We start from the raw sequence: 19,236 nt of genomic DNA, 5'->3' as shown, positions 1-19,236 counted from the left end.
ATTTACATTTTTTTATATTTCGAATCATCAAGCAAAGGATAAAGCTTCAGTGGATCGCAGTATGGCAGCTGCTCAACCATTACAACACCTTGCCCGTTACAAAAGTCGTTTACAATTGATTCTAGGCTTTGTCATTGTATTAAATAATGTTTTTCATATGTAACTAGCAGGCCAGGTGATCAAAGATCCTCCCAATTTACTATGTTACAAATTACATTGGCATTCACATCCATTGTCGTTTAAAATATAAATAATAAACTTTAAATGGTTTAGAAGCCATACAATGCAAATTGCCCTTATTTATCATTGCAGTCCAGCACGGATACGACCTTAGAGGCGTTCAGGCATAATCCAACGGACGTAGCGTCATACCACTGTTCGCTCGAACAAGTATTGTGCCATTGGTCCGTACCTGCGGTTCCTCTCGTACTACGCAGGAATGCTGTCGCAACAACGTTTTGTCATTAGTAGGGTAAAACTAACCTGTCTCACGACGGTCTAAACCCAGCTCACGTTCCCTTGCATGGGTGAACAATCCAACGCTTGGTGAATTTTGCTTCACAATGATAGGAAGAGCCGACATCGAAGGATCAAAAAGCGACGTCGCTATGAACGCTTGGCCGCCACAAGCCAGTTATCCCTATGGTAACTTTTCTGACACCTCTTGTTAAAAACTCTTTAAACCAAAAGGATCGATAGGCCGAGCTTTTGCTGTCCCTGTGTGTACTGAACACCGAGATCAAGTCAGCATTTGCCCTTTTGCTCTATGTGTGGTTTCTGTCCGCACTGAGCTGGCCTTGGGACACCTCCGTTATTATTTGAGAGATGTACCGCCCCAGTCAAACTCCCTACCTGGCAATGTCCTTGAATTGGATCATACCTGAGTAATTGGAGTTATACCAAATTTTCAAATCGATAATACATGAATGCATCTCTCATTAAAGAATTTGTTTGCGATTATATAACAAACTCGTGATACTTTGATCAAGAAGCTTGCATCAAAACCCAATACCATAAGATATAATAAATATATCCGTATAATGGCTAGGAAATGATACACGTTCCATTTAATCAAGTAAGTAAGGAAACAATAAGAGTAGTGGTATTTCATTGTCGATACCAAACCGAAGTCTAATATCTCCCACTTATTCTACACCTCTTATGTCTCCTTACACTGCCAGATTAGAGTCAAGCTCAAAAGGGTCTTCTTTCCCCGCTAATTATTCCAAGCCCGTTCCCTTGGCTGTGGTTTCGCTAGATAGTAGATAGGGACAGAAGGAATCTCGTTAATCCATTCATGCGCGTCACTAATTAGATGACGAGGCATTTGGCTACCTTAAGAGAGTCATAGTTACTCCCGCCGTTGACCCGCGCTTACTTGAATTTCTTCACTTTGACATTCAGAGCACTGGGCAGAAATCACATTGTGTCAACACCCGCTAGGGCCATCACAATGCTTTGTTTTAATTAGACAGTCGGATTCCCCAAGTCCGTGCCAGTTCTGAATTGATTGTTAATTGATAATCGTTATAATTAATAAGAACTAATTGGTTTGACCCAACTAGTATTCTTAAAAATTTTAGCAAGAAAGTTCCACAATTGGATACGTAACTAAACTATCCGGGGAACAAGTTACAACCATAAATGATTATAACTCTATTTACCCAGAACGAGCACATAAACCATATTATTGTTTCCCAATCAAGCCCGACTATCTCAATCTTCAGAGCCAATCCTTATCCCGAAGTTACGGATCTAATTTGCCGACTTCCCTTACCTACATTATTCTATCGACTAGAGACTCTTCACCTTGGAGACCAGCTGCGGATATTGGTACGGCCTGTTGAGAAGTTTGCGTATCCCCACCATAAATTTTCAAGGTCCGAGGAGAAAATATCGACACAACAGTATATGTCATGCTCTTCTAGCCCATCTACCATATCTCTCTGCGAAAGACTTCCATGGTAGTACGACTATAAAACAGAAAAGAAAACTCTTCCGATATCTCTCGACGGCTTCTTTATGGTCGTTCCTGTTGCCAGGATGAGCACGAGGCCCATATTTAATAACAAACGGATACTCAACAGGTTACGGAATTGGAACCGTATTCCCTTTCGTTCAAAATTATTCAAGTATATAATTTTCACAATAATTGTAATATTTATTTTTACTTGAAAATTTTCGGCTTTCGCCTTGAACTTAGGACCGACTAACTCGTGATCAACCACTGTTCACACGAAACCCTTCTCCACTTCAGTCCTCCAAGGTCTCATTCGATTATTTGCTACTACCACCAAGATCTGTACCAATAGCAGCTCCATGCAGGCTTACGCCAAACACTTCTACGCATACCATTGTACCTTCCTACTCACTAAAGTTTCAAAATTTATATTACAAGTAATATAAATCATCTACTTTAGCGGTAATGTATAGGTATACAACTTAAGCGCCATCCATTTTAAGGGCTAGTTGCTTCGGCAGGTGAGTTGTTACACACTCCTTAGCGGATTTCGACTTCCATGATCACCGTCCTGCTGTTTTAAGCAACCAACGCCTTTCATGGTTTCTGCATGAGTTGTTAATTTGGGCACCGTAACATTACGTTTGGTTCATCCCACAGCGCCAGTTCTGCTTACCAAAAGTGGCCCACTGGGCACATTATATCATAACCTTAAACTTCATATCAAGAAAGTTAAGGTTCTTACCCATTTAAAGTTTGAGAATAGGTTAAGATCGTTTCGACCCTAAGGCCTCTAATCATTCGCTTTACCAGATAAGATTATTTTATATAACATTAAAATGCACCAGCTATCCTGAGGGAAACTTCGGAAGGAACCAGCTACTAGATGGTTCGATTGGTCTTTCGCCCCTATACTCAATTCTGACAATCGATTTGCACGTCAGAACTGTTTCGGTCTTCCATCAGGGTTTCCCCTGACTTCAACCTGATCAAGTATAGTTCACCATCTTTCGGGTCACAGCATATCTGCTCAAGGTACGTTCCAGTTAGAGGCATAAATAATATAAATATTATTATACATAACTATATAGAACGCCCCGGGATTGTGTTAATTAACTATAAAATAGTTAAAAAACTAATCCCATTAATAGTCAAGTTAATTACGCTATTAGGTTTATATCCCAATAACTTGCACATATGTTAGACTCCTTGGTCCGTGTTTCAAGACGGGTCCCGAAGGTATCCTGAATCTTTCGCATTGTTAATCATACAAGTGCATATAATAAACACAAAAATCAATGATAATTATGCCATTATATAATTCCGAAAAATTAACGCACTGTATTCTTATTAATCTATCAACACTTTATCAAATTAATGACATTTATCCTATGTTAAAATGCAAGCATAATAATTTGAATAAACTATAAGTCATATTTTATGATAAATTATATATGTTAATAGATTACAATGTCCTTATATGGAAAAAATGCACACTATTTCTATAATATTATTTAAATATTATAACTTTAATGATGAATTTTCCATAATGGATATTCAGGTTCATCGGGCTTAACCTCTAAGCAGTTTCACGTACTATTTAACTCTCTATTCAGAGTTCTTTTCAACTTTCCCTCACGGTACTTGTTTACTATCGGTCTCATGGTTATATTTAGTTTTAGATGGAGTTTACCACCCACTTAGTGCTGCACTATCAAGCAACACGACTCTTTGGAAACATCATCTAGTAATCATTAACGTTATACGGGCCTGGCACCCTCTATGGGTAAATGGCCTCATTTAAGAAGGACTTAAATCGTTAATTTCTCATACTAGAATATTGACGCTCCATACACTGCATCTCACATTTGCCATATAGACAAAGTGACTTAGTGCTGAACTGATTTCTTTTCGCTCGCCGCTACTAAGAAAATCCTTGTTAGTTTCTTTTCCTCCCCTAATTAATATGCTTAAATTCAGGGGGTAGTCCCATATGAGTTGAGGTTGTATAAAGCAATGTATATATATATAAACAATATATCTCTATGAAGAACAATATATTTGATATATTTTCAATTTTCGCATCTTTAAATAAGAGACAATTCTAGTTAAAAAAAATTTAATTTTTTTTATGCTAGACATTTCTCAGTATTATTTGAATTGAAAAAAGAAAGAATTGTATATCTTCATTTTTTCTTTTATAAATATTTGAGATAATTGCTTTTATATTTAATATTATGAATATATAAATATATCCAATAATATACCATATGCATATCATTATAAAAATATATAATAATAAGCAACTTTATTAGCATAGTCTTACAACCCTCAACCATATGTAGTCCAAGCAGCACTATAAAATTAATTAAAGTACATAACAGCATGGACTGCGATATGCGTTCAAAATGTCGATGTTCATGTGTCCTGCAGTTCACACGATGACGCACAGTTTGCTGCGTTCTTCATCGACCCATGAGCCGAGTGATCCACCGCTTAGAGTTTTATAAATATATATAAATATACAATTCGTCAATTATGTTTTTATTGAAAGAAATTAAAAATACACCATTTAACTGGCATATATCAATTCCTTCAATAAAGTTATTTTTATACCTAAAATAATTGTTGCGAAATGTCTTAGTTTTATATAATCAATATAAATATAATTTATATTGTTTTAATATTATATAAAGCATTAACCTGTATATCAGGTACAACAATGTATATTTTAGGTGTTGCATTTATCAATGTATGCGCATAATTTAATATGAACAATACATCACGCAACGCATGTATATTAATTAAATATACACGCAATTTATATTCAATATATTCGTCTATATTTAAACATATAAAATATGTTTAATTTTTGATATACCTAAAATAATTGTTGCGAAATGTCTTAGTTTTATATAATCAATATAAATATAATTTATATTGTTTTAATATTATATAAAGCATTAACCTGTATATCAGGTACAACAATGTATATTTTAGGTGTTGCATTTATCAATGTATGCGCATAATTTAATATGAACAATACATCACGCAACGCATGTATATTAATTAAATATACACGCAATTTATATTGAAGACAACAAATGGTCTATATATTCAATATAATATATATGTCTTTTATTTTTGGGTAATTTTTATTTATATATTTATATATAATAAATATTTTAATAACGGATAAGATTCATTCAATAATGATCCTTCCGCAGGTTCACCTACGGAAACCTTGTTACGACTTTTACTTCCTCTAAATAATCAAGTTCGGTCAACTTCTGCGAAACAACCGTAACACACAAGGCGTCACAGTGATCACGTCCGGAGACCTCACTAAATAATTCAATCGGTAGTAGCGACGGGCGGTGTGCACAAAGGGCAGGGACGTAATCAATGCGAGTTAATGACTCACACTTACTAGGAATTCCAAGTTCATGTGAACAGTTTCAGTTCACAATCCCAAGCATGAAAGTGGTTCAGCGGTTTACCCGGACCTCTCGGTCTAGGAAATACACGTTGATACTTTCATTGTAGCGCGCGTGCAGCCCAGGACATCTAAGGGCATCACAGACCTGTTATTGCTCAATCTCATTATTGCTAGACGCAATTTGTCCATTTAAGAAGCTAGTATCCTTATAATGGGACAAACCAACAGGTACGGCTCCACTTATATAAACACATTCAAACACAATAAACATTTTACTGCTACCATGAATGAAGGCTATATAAGCTTCAACACCATAATCCTGAAGATATCTATTTAATATATTTGAGTCTCGTTCGTTATCGGAATTAACCAGACAAATCACTCCACGAACTAAGAACGGCCATGCACCACCACCCATAGATTCGAGAAAGAGCTATCAATCTGTCTTACACACTTATGTTCGGACCTGGTAAGTTTTCCCGTGTTGAGTCAAATTAAGCCGCAGGCTCCACTCCTGGTGGTGCCCTTCCGTCAATTCCTTTAAGTTTCAGCTTTGCAACCATACTTCCCCCGGAGCCCAAAAGCTTTGGTTTCCCGGGAAGCGACTGAGAGAGCCATAAAAGTAGCTACACCCAATTGCTAGCTGGCATCGTTTATGGTTAGAACTAGGGCGGTATCTGATCGCCTTCGAACCTCTAACTTTCGTTCTTGATTAATGAAAACATCTTTGGCAAATGCTTTCGCTTAAGTTAGTCTTACGACGGTCCAAGAATTTCACCTCTCGCGTCGTAATACTAATGCCCCCAAACTGCTTCTATTAATCATTACCTCTTGATCTGAAAACCAATGAAAGCAGAACAGAGGTCTTATTTCATTATCCCATGCACAGAATATTCAGGCATTTGAAGCCTGCTTTAAGCACTCTAATTTGTTCAAAGTAATTGTACCGGCCCACAATAACACTCGTTTAAGAGCACTAATGCAGGTTTTTAAATAGGAGGAACATATGAAAAAATACAAGTATTTAAACATATATAAGAACTCCACCGGTAATACGCTTACATACATAAAGGTATAGTACTAACTACAATTGTATGTTGTACTACCCGTATGAAGCACAAGTTCAACTACGAACGTTTTAACCGCAACAACTTTAATATACGCTATTGGAGCTGGAATTACCGCGGCTGCTGGCACCAGACTTGCCCTCCAATTGGTCCTTGTTAAAGGATTTAAAGTGTACTCATTCCAATTACAGGGCCTCGGATATGAGTCCTGTATTGTTATTTTTCGTCACTACCTCCCCGAGCTGGGAGTGGGTAATTTACGCGCCTGCTGCCTTCCTTAGATGTGGTAGCCGTTTCTCAGGCTCCCTCTCCGGAATCGAACCCTGATTCCCCGTTACCCGTTGCAACCATGGTAGTCCTAGATACTACCATCAAAAGTTGATAGGGCAGACATTTGAAAGATCTGTCGTCGGTACAAGACCATACGATCTGCATGTTATCTAGAGTTCAACCAATATAACGATCTTGCGATCGCTTGGTTTTAGCCTAATAAAAGCACATGTCCCATAAGGTTCATGTTTTAATTGCATGTATTAGCTCTAGAATTACCACAGTTATCCAAGTAACTGTTAACGATCTAAGGAACCATAACTGATATAATGAGCCTTTTGCGGTTTCACTTTTAATGCGTGTGTACTTAGACATGCATGGCTTAATCTTTGAGACAAGCATATAACTACTGGCAGGATCAACCAGAATAATGTTTATATCTTTGATATATTTCATTTTCATATTGATATATAGAAAATAAATATTGCAAATATTTGTATAAATTAAAATATTAACGAATTTGGCCAATTATTATATGGCATTCAATATTCGTTCCTTTATTAATAATATAGATACATATATATATATTTATAATATATCCCTCGGGTGCCCAACGCATACACCTCAGGGTATATTTTTTTCATGGCTTTTTCTTAAACCCTCGTTTGTGTTAGGGTATTTATATGAGCGGGCGGTCTTTTTATTTATATAAGCCTTCTTTAATATTTTTTTTAATAAAATACAATATTATGCATATATTTAATTCTAAAATATCTTTATATTTTCACATACAACAATTTGTATATATTCACATATATATATTTGCTTAATTTTATAATAAAATTATCGCATATGTATTTTGATAATAAATTTAAAATTTATTTTCTTTGTATATAAAAGTCTAGTTTTATATGATATAAAACTAAGCACTTTTTAATTTTCATATATTTATATATTTTCATATATATAGTTTATTCATATTTATTTATACAATAATAATAATAATAATATTACTACTATTATCATATACGTATATGAAATTAAATTTAATTCCATATACTTACTAGGATATAATAAAAAGAAATTTTTATTTGCCTAGAACCAGAAATTAACGATAATAATTGGAAACTTGTCAAATTATAATTTATAATAAGACGTAGACGCTTCAACGATATTATCTAAGTATACAATATAGTGTATATATAATATATAATATAGTATGTTATATTATATAGATAGGCTTACACCACCTACCATATATACCTTTTTGACCACACTTTCGTCAAGCTGGGTATTTATTTGCCTTCTTTCCCTCACCTAAAAATACTCATCGGTATTTTAGTATATTCATATAATATAAATAATATACTATATTGGTAGGACGACACCACCTACCCTATATACCTTTTTGAACACACTTTCGTCAAGCTGGGTATTTATTTGCCTTTTTACCCTCACCTAAATATACTCATCGGTATATTTCAGTATATTTTAGTATATCCATATGAATATGTATATCCATATCCATATCCATATCCATATCCATATGAAAATAATTTAATATTTCCATATTTATTATAATATAATAAATATTATTATATTATATATTATATGGTAGGCTATCCCCATCACCTACCATATATTTCATATACATATAAATATTTTCATATCCATATATATTTTTTTATATTCATATATTTTCATATATGTTATATGCATATGTATTCATAACCATATGCTCATATATTAATACTGGCGGTCTTCTGTTTAATATAATATTATTTTAATATTATATTGGCAGGCTGAACACCACCTACCCTATATACCTTTTTGAACACGGTTTCGTCAATCCGGTCATTTATTGTATGGGAAGTATGACTTTCCCACACATATTTGGATATCCATACGATTGCATATCCATATGAAAATATTTTTAATATTTTTAATATATTTTTAATATTTCCATATTTAATATAATATAATTAAATTATTATATTATATATTATATGGTAGGCTATCACCATCACCTACCATATATTTCATATACATATAAATATTTTCATATCCATATATATTTTTTTATATTCATATATTTTCATATATGTTATATGCATATGTATTCATAACCATATGCTTATATATTAATACTGGCGGTCTTCTGTTTAATATAATATTATTTTAATATTATATTGGTAGGCCGAACACCACCTACCCTATATACCTTTTTGAACACGGTTTCGTCAATCCGGTCATTTATTGTATGGGAAGTATGACTTTCCCACACATATTTGGATATCCATACGATTGCATATCCATATGAAAATATTTTTAATATTTTTAATATATTTTTAATATTTCCATATTTAATATAATATAATTAAATTATTATATTATATATTATATGGTAGGCTATCACCATCACCTACCATATATTTCATATACATATAAATATTTTCATATCCATATATATTTTTTATATTCATATATTTTCATATATGTTATATGCATATGTATTCATAACCATATGCTCATATATTAATACTGGCGGTCTTCTGTTTAATATAATATTATTTTAATATTATATTGGTAGGCCGAACACCACCTACCCTATATACCTTTTTGAACACGGTTTCGTCAATCCGGTCATTTATTGTATGGGAAGTATGACTTTCCCACACATATTTGGATATCCATACGATTGCATATCCATATGAAAATATTTTTAATATTTTTAATATATTTTTAATATTTCCATATTTAATATAATATAATTAAATTATTATATTATATATTATATGGTAGGCTATCCTCATCACCTACCATATATTTCATATACATATAAATATTTTCATATCCATATATATTTTTTTATATTCATATATTTTCATATATGTTATATGCATATGTATTCATAACCATATGCTCATATATTAATACTGGCGGTCTTCTGTTTAATATAATATTATTTTAATATTATATTGGCAGGCTGAACACCACCTACCCTATATACCTTTTTGAACACGGTTTCGTCAATCCGGTCATTTATTGTATGGGAAGTATGACTTTCCCACACATATTTGGATATCCATACGATTGCATATCCATATGAAAATATTTTTAATATTTTTAATATATTTTTAATATTTCCATATTTAATATAATATAATTAAATTATTATATTATATATTATATGGTAGGCTAACATCATCACCTACCATATATTCCATATACATATAAATATTTTCATATTCATATATATTTTTTTTTATATATTCATATATTTTCATATATGTTATATGCATATGTATTCATAACCATATGCTTATATATTAATACTGGCGATCTTCTGTTTAATATAATATTATTTTAATATTATATTGGCAGGCTGAACACCACCTACCCTATATACCTTTTTGAACACGGTTTCGTCAATCCGGTCATTTATTGTATGGGAAGTATGACTTTCCCACACATATTTGGATATCCATACGATTGCATATCCATATGAAAATATTTTTAATATTTTTAATATATTTTTAATATTTCCATATTTAATATAATATAATTAAATTATTATATTATATATTATATGGTAGGCTAACATCATCACCTACCATATATTCCATATACATATAAATATTTTCATATTCATATATATTTTTTTTTATATATTCATATATTTTCATATATGTTATATGCATATGTATTCATAACCATATGCTTATATATTAATACTGGCGATCTTCTGTTTAATATAATATTATTTTAATATTATATTGGCAGGCTGAACACCACCTACCCTATATACCTTTTTGAACACGGTTTCGTCAATCCGGTCATTTATTGTATGGGAAGTATGACTTTCCCACACATATTTGGATATCCATACGATTGCATATCCATATGAAAATATTTTTAATATTTTTAATATATTTTTAATATTTCCATATTTAATATAATATAATTAAATTATTATATTATATATTATATGGTAGGCTATCACCATCACCTACCATATATTTCATATACATATAAATATTTTCATATCCATATATATTTTTTTATATTCATATATTTTCATATATGTTATATGCATATGTATTCATAACCATATGCTTATATATTAATACTGGCGGTCTTCTGTTTAATATAATATTATTTTAATATTATATTGGTAGGCCGAACACCACCTACCCTATATACCTTTTTGAACACGGTTTCGTCAATCCGGTCATTTATTGTATGGGAAGTATGACTTTCCCACACATATTTGGATATCCATACGATTGCATATCCATATGAAAATATTTTTAATATTTTTAATATATTTTTAATATTTCCATATTTAATATAATATAATTAAATTATTATATTATATATTATATGGTAGGCTATCACCATCACCTACCATATATTTCATATACATATAAATATTTTCATATCCATATATATTTTTTTATATTCATATATTTTCATATATGTTATATGCATATGTATTCATAACCATATGCTCATATATTAATACTGGCGGTCTTCTGTTTAATATAATATTATTTTAATATTATATTGGTAGGCCGAACACCACCTACCCTATATACCTTTTTGAACACGGTTTCGTCAATCCGGTCATTTATTGTATGGGAAGTATGACTTTCCCACACATATTTGGATATCCATACGATTGCATATCCATATGAAAATATTTTTAATATTTTTAATATATTTTTAATATTTCCATATTTAATATAATATAATTAAATTATTATATTATATATTATATGGTAGGCTATCCTCATCACCTACCATATATTTCATATACATATAAATATTTTCATATCCATATATATTTTTTTATATTCATATATTTTCATATATGTTATATGCATATGTATTCATAACCATATGCTCATATATTAATACTGGCGGTCTTCTGTTTAATATAATATTATTTTAATATTATATTGGCAGGCTGAACACCACCTACCCTATATACCTTTTTGAACACGGTTTCGTCAATCCGGTCATTTATTGTATGGGAAGTATGACTTTCCCACACATATTTGGATATCCATACGATTGCATATCCATATGAAAATATTTTTAATATTTTTAATATATTTTTAATATTTCCATATTTAATATAATATAATTAAATTATTATATTATATATTATATGGTAGGCTAACATCATCACCTACCATATATTCCATATACATATAAATATTTTCATATTCATATATATTTTTTTTTATATATTCATATATTTTCATATATGTTATATGCATATGTATTCATAACCATATGCTTATATATTAATACTGGCGATCTTCTGTTTAATATAATATTATTTTAATATTATATTGGTAGGCCGAACACCACCTACCCTATATACCTTTTTGAACACGGTTTCGTCAATCCGGTCATTTATCGTATAGGAAGTACGACTTTCCCACACATATTTGGATATCCATACGATTGCATATCCATATGAAAATATTTTTAATATTTTTAATATTCGTGAGTTTTTAAATAGGGACAGAAGGAATCTCTTGAATTGAATCATGCGCGTCACTAATAAGATGACGAGGCATTTGGCTACCTATGCGAAAGTAATTCAACTCCCGCCGTCTTAAGGTTTAAGACTTATAACAATATATGTTTAATATTTTTAATATCCGTGAGGTTTTAAATAGGGACAGAAGGAATCTCTTGAATTGAATCATGCGCGTCACTAATAAGATGACGAGGCATTTGGCTACCTATGCGAAAGTAATTCAACTCCCGCCGTCTTAAGGTTTAAGACTTATAACAATATATGTTTAATATTTTTAATATCCGTGAGGTTTTAAATAGGGACAGAAGGAATCTCTTGAATTGAATCATGCGCGTCACTAATAAGATGACGAGGCATTTGGCTACCTATGCGAAAGTAATTCAACTCCCGCCGTCTTAAGGTTTAAGACTTATAACAATATATGTTTAATATTTTTAATATCCGTGAGGTTTTAAATAGGGACAGAAGGAATCTCTTGAATTGAATCATGCGCGTCACTAATAAGATGACGAGGCATTTGGCTACCTATGCGAAAGTAATTCAACTCCCGCCGTCTTAAGGTTTAAGACTTATAACAATATATGTTTAATATTTTTAATATCCGTGAGGTTTTAAATAGGGACAGAAGGAATCTCTTGAATTGAATCATGCGCGTCACTAATAAGATGACAAGGCATTTGGCTACCTATGCGAAAGTAATTCAACTCCCGCCGTCTTAAGGTTTAAGACTTATAACAATATATGTTTAATATTTTTAATATCCGTGAGGTTTTAAATAGGGACAGAAGGAATCTCTTGAATTGAATCATGCGCGTCACTAATAAGATGACGAGGCATTTGGCTACCTATGCGAAAGTAATTCAACTCCCGCCGTCTTAAGGTTTAAGACTTATAACAATATATGTTTAATATTTTTAATATCCGTGAGGTTTTAAATAGGGACAGAAGGAATCTCTTGAATTGAATCATGCGCGTCACTAATAAGATGACGAGGCATTTGGCTACCTATGCGAAAGTAATTCAACTCCCGCCGTCTTAAGGTTTAAGACTTATAACAATATATGTTTAATATTTTTAATATCCGTGAGGTTTTAAATAGGGACAGAAGGAATCTCTTGAATTGAATCATGCGCGTCACTAATAAGATGACAAGGCATTTGGCTACCTATGCGAAAGTAATTCAACTCCCGCCGTCTTAAAGTTTAAGACTTATAACAATATAAATGAAAAATATTATTTTCATTTTTCACGTCACTAATAAGATGACGAGGCATTTGGCTACCTAAACGAAAGTAATTCATCTTCCGCCGTTATAAGGTTTAAGACTTATAACAATATAAATGAAAAATATTATTTTCATTTTTCACGTCACTAATAAGATGACGAGGCATTTGGCTACCTATGCGAAAGTAATTCAACTCCCGCCGTCTTAAAGTTTAAGACTTATAACAATATAAATGAAAAATATTATTTTCATTTTTCACGTCACTATTAAGATGACGAGGCATTTGGCTACCTAAACGAAAGTAATTCATCTTCCGCCGTTATAAGGTTTAAGACTTATAACAATATAAATGAAAAATATTATTTTCATTTTTCACGTCACTAATAAGATGACGAGGCATTTGGCTACCTATGCGAAAGTAATTCAACTCCCGCCGTCTTAAAGTTTAAGACTTATAACAATATAAATGAAAAATATTATTTTCATTTTTCACGTCACTAATAAGATGACGAGGCATTTGGCTACCTATGCGAAAGTAATTCAACTCCCGCCGTCTTAAGGTTTAAGACTTATAACAATATATGTTTAATATTTTTAATATCCGTGAGGTTTTAAATAGGGACAGAAGGAATCTCTTGAATTGAATCATGCGCGTCACTAATAAGATGACGAGGCATTTGGCTACCTATGCGAAAGTAATTCAACTCCCGCCGTCTTAAGGTTTAAGACTTATAACAATATATGTTTAATATTTTTAATATCCGTGAGGTTTTAAATAGGGACAGAAGGAATCTCTTGAATTGAATCATGCGCGTCACTAATAAGATGACGAGGCATTTGGCTACCTATGCGAAAGTAATTCAACTCCCGCCGTCTTAAAGTTTAAGACTTATAACAATATAAATGAAAAATATTATTTTCATTTTTCACGTCACTAATAAGATGACGAGGCATTTGGCTACCTAAAAGAAAGTAATTCATCTTCCGCCGTTATAAGGTTTAAGACTTATAACAATATAAATGAAAAATATTATTTTCATTTTTCACGTCACTAATAAGATGACGAGGCATTTGGCTACCTAAACGAAAGTAATTCAACTCCCGCCGTCTTAAGGTTTAAGACTTATAACAATATAAATGAAAAATATTATTTTCATTTTTCACGTCACTAATAAGATGACGAAACAGTTAGTAGGCCACAATTAGTAGGGAAACGTGGACAACCCGTGATAAATCCTTATATGCTTTCTTAGATATAGCATATAAAGATTTTTTATACTAAATATACATATTTACACATGCATATTTACATTTTTTTATATTTCGAATCATCAAGCAAAGGATAAGCTTCAGTGGATCGCAGTATGGCAGCTGCTCAACCACTTACAACACCTTGCCCGTTACAAAAGTCGTTTACAATTGATTCTAGGCTTTGTCATTGTATTAAATAATGTTTTCATATGTAACTAGCATGGCATCAGGTGATCAAAGATCCTCCCAATTTACTATGTTACAAATTACATTGGCATCACATCCATTGTCGTTTAAAATATAAATAATAAACTTTAAATGGTTTAGAAGCCATACAATGCAAATTGCCCCTTATTTATCATTGCAGTCCAGCACGGATACGACCTTAGAGGCGTTCAGGCATAATCCAACGGACGTAGCGTCATACCACTGTTCGCTCGAACAAGTATTGTGCCATTGGTCCGTACCTGCGGTTCCTCTCGTACTACGCAGGAATGCTGTCGCAACAACGTTTTGTCATTAGTAGGGTAAAACTAACCTGTCTCACGACGGTCTAAACCCAGCTCACGTTCCCTTGCATGGGTGAACAATCCAACGCTTGGTGAATTTTGCTTCACAATGATAGGAAGAGCCGACATCGAAGGATCAAAAAGCGACGTCGCTATGAACGCTTGGCCGCCACAAGCCAGTTATCCCTATGGTAACTTTTCTGACACCTCTTGTTAAAAACTCTTTAAACCAAAAGGATCGATAGGCCGAGCTTTTGCTGTCCCTGTGTGTACTGAACACCGAGATCAAGTCAGCATTTGCCCTTTTGCTCTATGTGTGGTTTCTGTCCGCACTGAGCTGGCCTTGGGACACCTCCGTTATTATTTGAGAGATGTACCGCCCCAGTCAAACTCCCTACCTGGCAATGTCCTTGAATTGGATCATACCTGAGTAATTGGAGTTATACCAAATTTTCAAATCGATAATACATGAATGCATCTCTCATTAAAGAATTTGTTTGCGATTATATAACAAACTCGTGATACTTTGATCAAGAAGCTTGCATCAAAACCCAATACCATAAGATATAATAAATATATCCGTATAATGGCTAGGAAATGATACACGTTCCATTTAATCAAGTAAGTAAGGAAACAATAAGAGTAGTGGTATTTCATTGTCGATACCAAACCGAAGTCTAATATCTCCCACTTATTCTACACCTCTTATGTCTCCTTACACTGCCAGATTAGAGTCAAGCTCAAAAGGGTCTTCTTTCCCCGCTAATTATTCCAAGCCCGTTCCCTTGGCTGTGGTTTCGCTAGATAGTAGATAGGGACAGAAGGAATCTCGTTAATCCATTCATGCGCGTCACTAATTAGATGACGAGGCATTTGGCTACCTTAAGAGAGTCATAGTTACTCCCGCCGTTGACCCGCGCTTACTTGAATTTCTTCACTTTGACATTCAGAGCACTGGGCAGAAATCACATTGTGTCAACACCCGCTAGGGCCATCACAATGCTTTGTTTTAATTAGACAGTCGGATTCCCCAAGTCCGTGCCAGTTCTGAATTGATTGTTAATTGATAATCGTTATAATTAATAAGAACTAATTGGTTTGACCCAACTAGTATTCTTAAAAATTTTAGCAAGAAAGTTCCACAATTGGATACGTAACTAAACTATCCGGGGAACAAGTTACAACCATAAATGATTATAACTCTATTTACCCAGAACGAGCACATAAACCATATTATTGTTTCCCAATCAAGCCCGACTATCTCAATCTTCAGAGCCAATCCTTATCCCGAAGTTACGGATCTAATTTGCCGACTTCCCTTACCTACATTATTCTATCGACTAGAGACTCTTCACCTTGGAGACCAGCTGCGGATATTGGTACGGCCTGTTGAGAAGTTTGCGTATCCCCACCATAAATTTTCAAGGTCCGAGGAGAAAATATCGACACAACAGTATATGTCATGCTCTTCTAGCCCATCTACCATATCTCTCTGCGAAAGACTTCCATGGTAGTACGACTATAAAACAGAAAAGAAAACTCTTCCGATATCTCTCGACGGCTTCTTTATGGTCGTTCCTGTTGCCAGGATGAGCACGAGGCCCATATTTAATAACAAACGGATACTCAACAGGTTACGGAATTGGAACCGTATTCCCTTTCGTTCAAAATTATTCAAGTATATAATTTTCACAATAATTGTAATATTTATTTTTACTTGAAAATTTTCGGCTTTCGCCTTGAACTTAGGACCGACTAACTCGTGATCAACCACTGTTCACACGAAACCCTTCTCCACTTCAGTCCTCCAAGGTCTCATTCGATTATTTGCTACTACCACCAAGATCTGTACCAATAGCAGCTCCATGCAGGCTTACGCCAAACACTTCTACGCATACCATTGTACCTTCCTACTCACTAAAGTTTCAAAATTTATATTACAAGTAATATAAATCATCTACTTTAGCGGTAATGTATAGGTATACAACTTAAGCGCCATCCATTTTAAGGGCTAGTTGCTTCGGCAGGTGAGTTGTTACACACTCCTTAGCGGATTTCGACTTCCATGATCACCGTCCTGCTGTTTTAAGCAACCAACGCCTTTCATGGTTTCTGCATGAGTTGTTAATTTGGGCACCGTAACATTACGTTTGGTTCATCCCACAGCGCCAGTTCTGCTTACCAAAAGTGGCCCACTGGGCACATTATATCATAACCTTAAACTTCATATCAAGAAAGTTAAGGTTCTTACCCATTTAAAGTTTGAGAATAGGTTAAGATCGTTTCGACCCTAAGGCCTCTAATCATTCGCTTTACCAGATAAGATTATTTTATATAACATTAAAATGCACCAGCTATCCTGAGGGAAACTTCGGAAGGAACCAGCTACTAGATGGTTCGATTGGTCTTTCGCCCCTATACTCAATTCTGACAATCGATTTGCACGTCAGAACTGTTTCGGTCTTCCATCAGGGTTTCCCCTGACTTCAACCTGATCAAGTATAGTTCACCATCTTTCGGGTCACAGCATATCTGCTCAAGGTACGTTCCAGTTAGAGGCATAAATAATATAAATATTATTATACATAACTATATAGAACGCCCCGGGATTGTGTTAATTAACTATAAAATAGTTAAAAAACTAATCCCATTAATAGTCAAGTTAATTACGCTATTAGGTTTATATCCCAATAACTTGCACATATGTTAGACTCCTTGGTCCGTGTTTCAAGACGGGTCCCGAAGGTATCCTGAATCTTTCGCATTGTTAATCATACAAGTGCATATAATAAACACAAAAATCAATGATAATTATGCCATTATATAATTCCGAAAAATTAACGCACTGTATTCTTATTAATCTATCAACACTTTATCAAATTAATGACATTTATCCTATGTTAAAATGCAAGCATAATAATTTGAATAAACTATAAGTCATATTTTATGATAAATTATATATGTTAATAGATTACAATGTCCTTATATGGAAAAAATGCACACTATTTCTATAATATTATTTAAATATTATAACTTTAATGATGAATTTTCCATAATGGATATTCAGGTTCATCGGGCTTAACCTCTAAGCAGTTTCACGTACTATTTAACTCTCTATTCAGAGTTCTTTTCAACTTTCCCTCACGGTACTTGTTTACTATCGGTCTCATGGTTATATTTAGTTTTAGATGGAGTTTACCACCCACTTAGTGCTGCACTATCAAGCAACACGACTCTTTGGAAACATCATCTAGTAATCATTAACGTTATACGGGCCTGGCACCCTCTATGGGTAAATGGCCTCATTTAAGAAGGACTTAAATCGTTAATTTCTCATACTAGAATATTGACGCTCCATACACTGCATCTCACATTTGCCATATAGACAAAGTGACTTAGTGCTGAACTGATTTCTTTTCGCTCGCCGCTACTAAGAAAATCCTTGTTAGTTTCTTTTCCTCCCCTAATTAATATGCTTAAATTCAGGGGGTAGTCCCATATGAGTTGAGGTTGTATAAAGCAATGTATATATATATATAAACAATATATCTCTATGAAGAACAATATATTTGATATATTTTCAATTTTCGCATCTTTAAATAAGAGACAATTCTAGTTAAAAAAAATTTAATTTTTTTTATGCTAGACATTTCTCAGTATTATTTGAATTGAAAAAAGAAAGAATTGTATATCTTCATTTTTTCTTTTATAAATATTTGAGATAATTGCTTTTATATTTAATATTATGAATATATAAATATATCCAATAATATACCATATGCATATCATTATAAAAATATATAATAATAAGCAACTTTATTAGCATAGTCTTACAACCCTCAACCATATGTAGTCCAAGCAGCACTATAAAATTAATTAAAGTACATAACAGCATGGACTGCGATATGCGTTCAAAATGTCGATGTTCATGTGTCCTGCAGTTCACACGATGACGCACAGT

The 19,236-nt window shown here is 33.0% G+C and overlaps 4 non-coding genes across 4 annotated transcripts in view; all 4 read right to left on the bottom strand.

Annotated features, from left to right (window-relative positions):
• Positions 1–19: 19 nt before the first annotated feature.
• On the bottom strand, positions 20–3,967 carry LOC138927021 (large subunit ribosomal RNA). The gene has a single exon (XR_011443668.1). It is a non-coding gene; the product is annotated as a large subunit ribosomal RNA (ribosomal RNA).
• Positions 3,968–4,285: 318 nt separating this feature from the next.
• LOC138927018 (5.8S ribosomal RNA) lies at positions 4,286–4,464 on the bottom strand. The gene has a single exon (XR_011443665.1). It is a non-coding gene; the product is annotated as a 5.8S ribosomal RNA (ribosomal RNA).
• A 706-nt stretch (positions 4,465–5,170) lies between these two features.
• Positions 5,171–7,165, bottom strand: LOC138927019 (small subunit ribosomal RNA). The gene has a single exon (XR_011443666.1). It is a non-coding gene; the product is annotated as a small subunit ribosomal RNA (ribosomal RNA).
• Positions 7,166–19,108: 11,943 nt separating this feature from the next.
• The window catches only part of LOC138927016 (5.8S ribosomal RNA), a 179-nt gene continuing 51 nt past the window's right edge, over positions 19,109–19,236 (bottom strand). Inside the window, exon 1 of the ribosomal RNA XR_011443663.1 lies at positions 19,109–19,236. This exon is cut by the window's right edge and continues 51 nt beyond it. This is a non-coding gene — a ribosomal RNA (5.8S ribosomal RNA).

Source organism: Drosophila bipectinata, unplaced genomic scaffold, assembly GCF_030179905.1.
Source record: "Drosophila bipectinata strain 14024-0381.07 unplaced genomic scaffold, DbipHiC1v2 scaffold_145, whole genome shotgun sequence".
In the NCBI taxonomy this organism is placed as follows: domain Eukaryota; kingdom Metazoa; phylum Arthropoda; class Insecta; order Diptera; family Drosophilidae; genus Drosophila; species Drosophila bipectinata.
The sequence above is the reverse complement of the archived record's forward strand: the minus strand, read 5'-3'. Positions and strand labels throughout refer to the sequence as shown.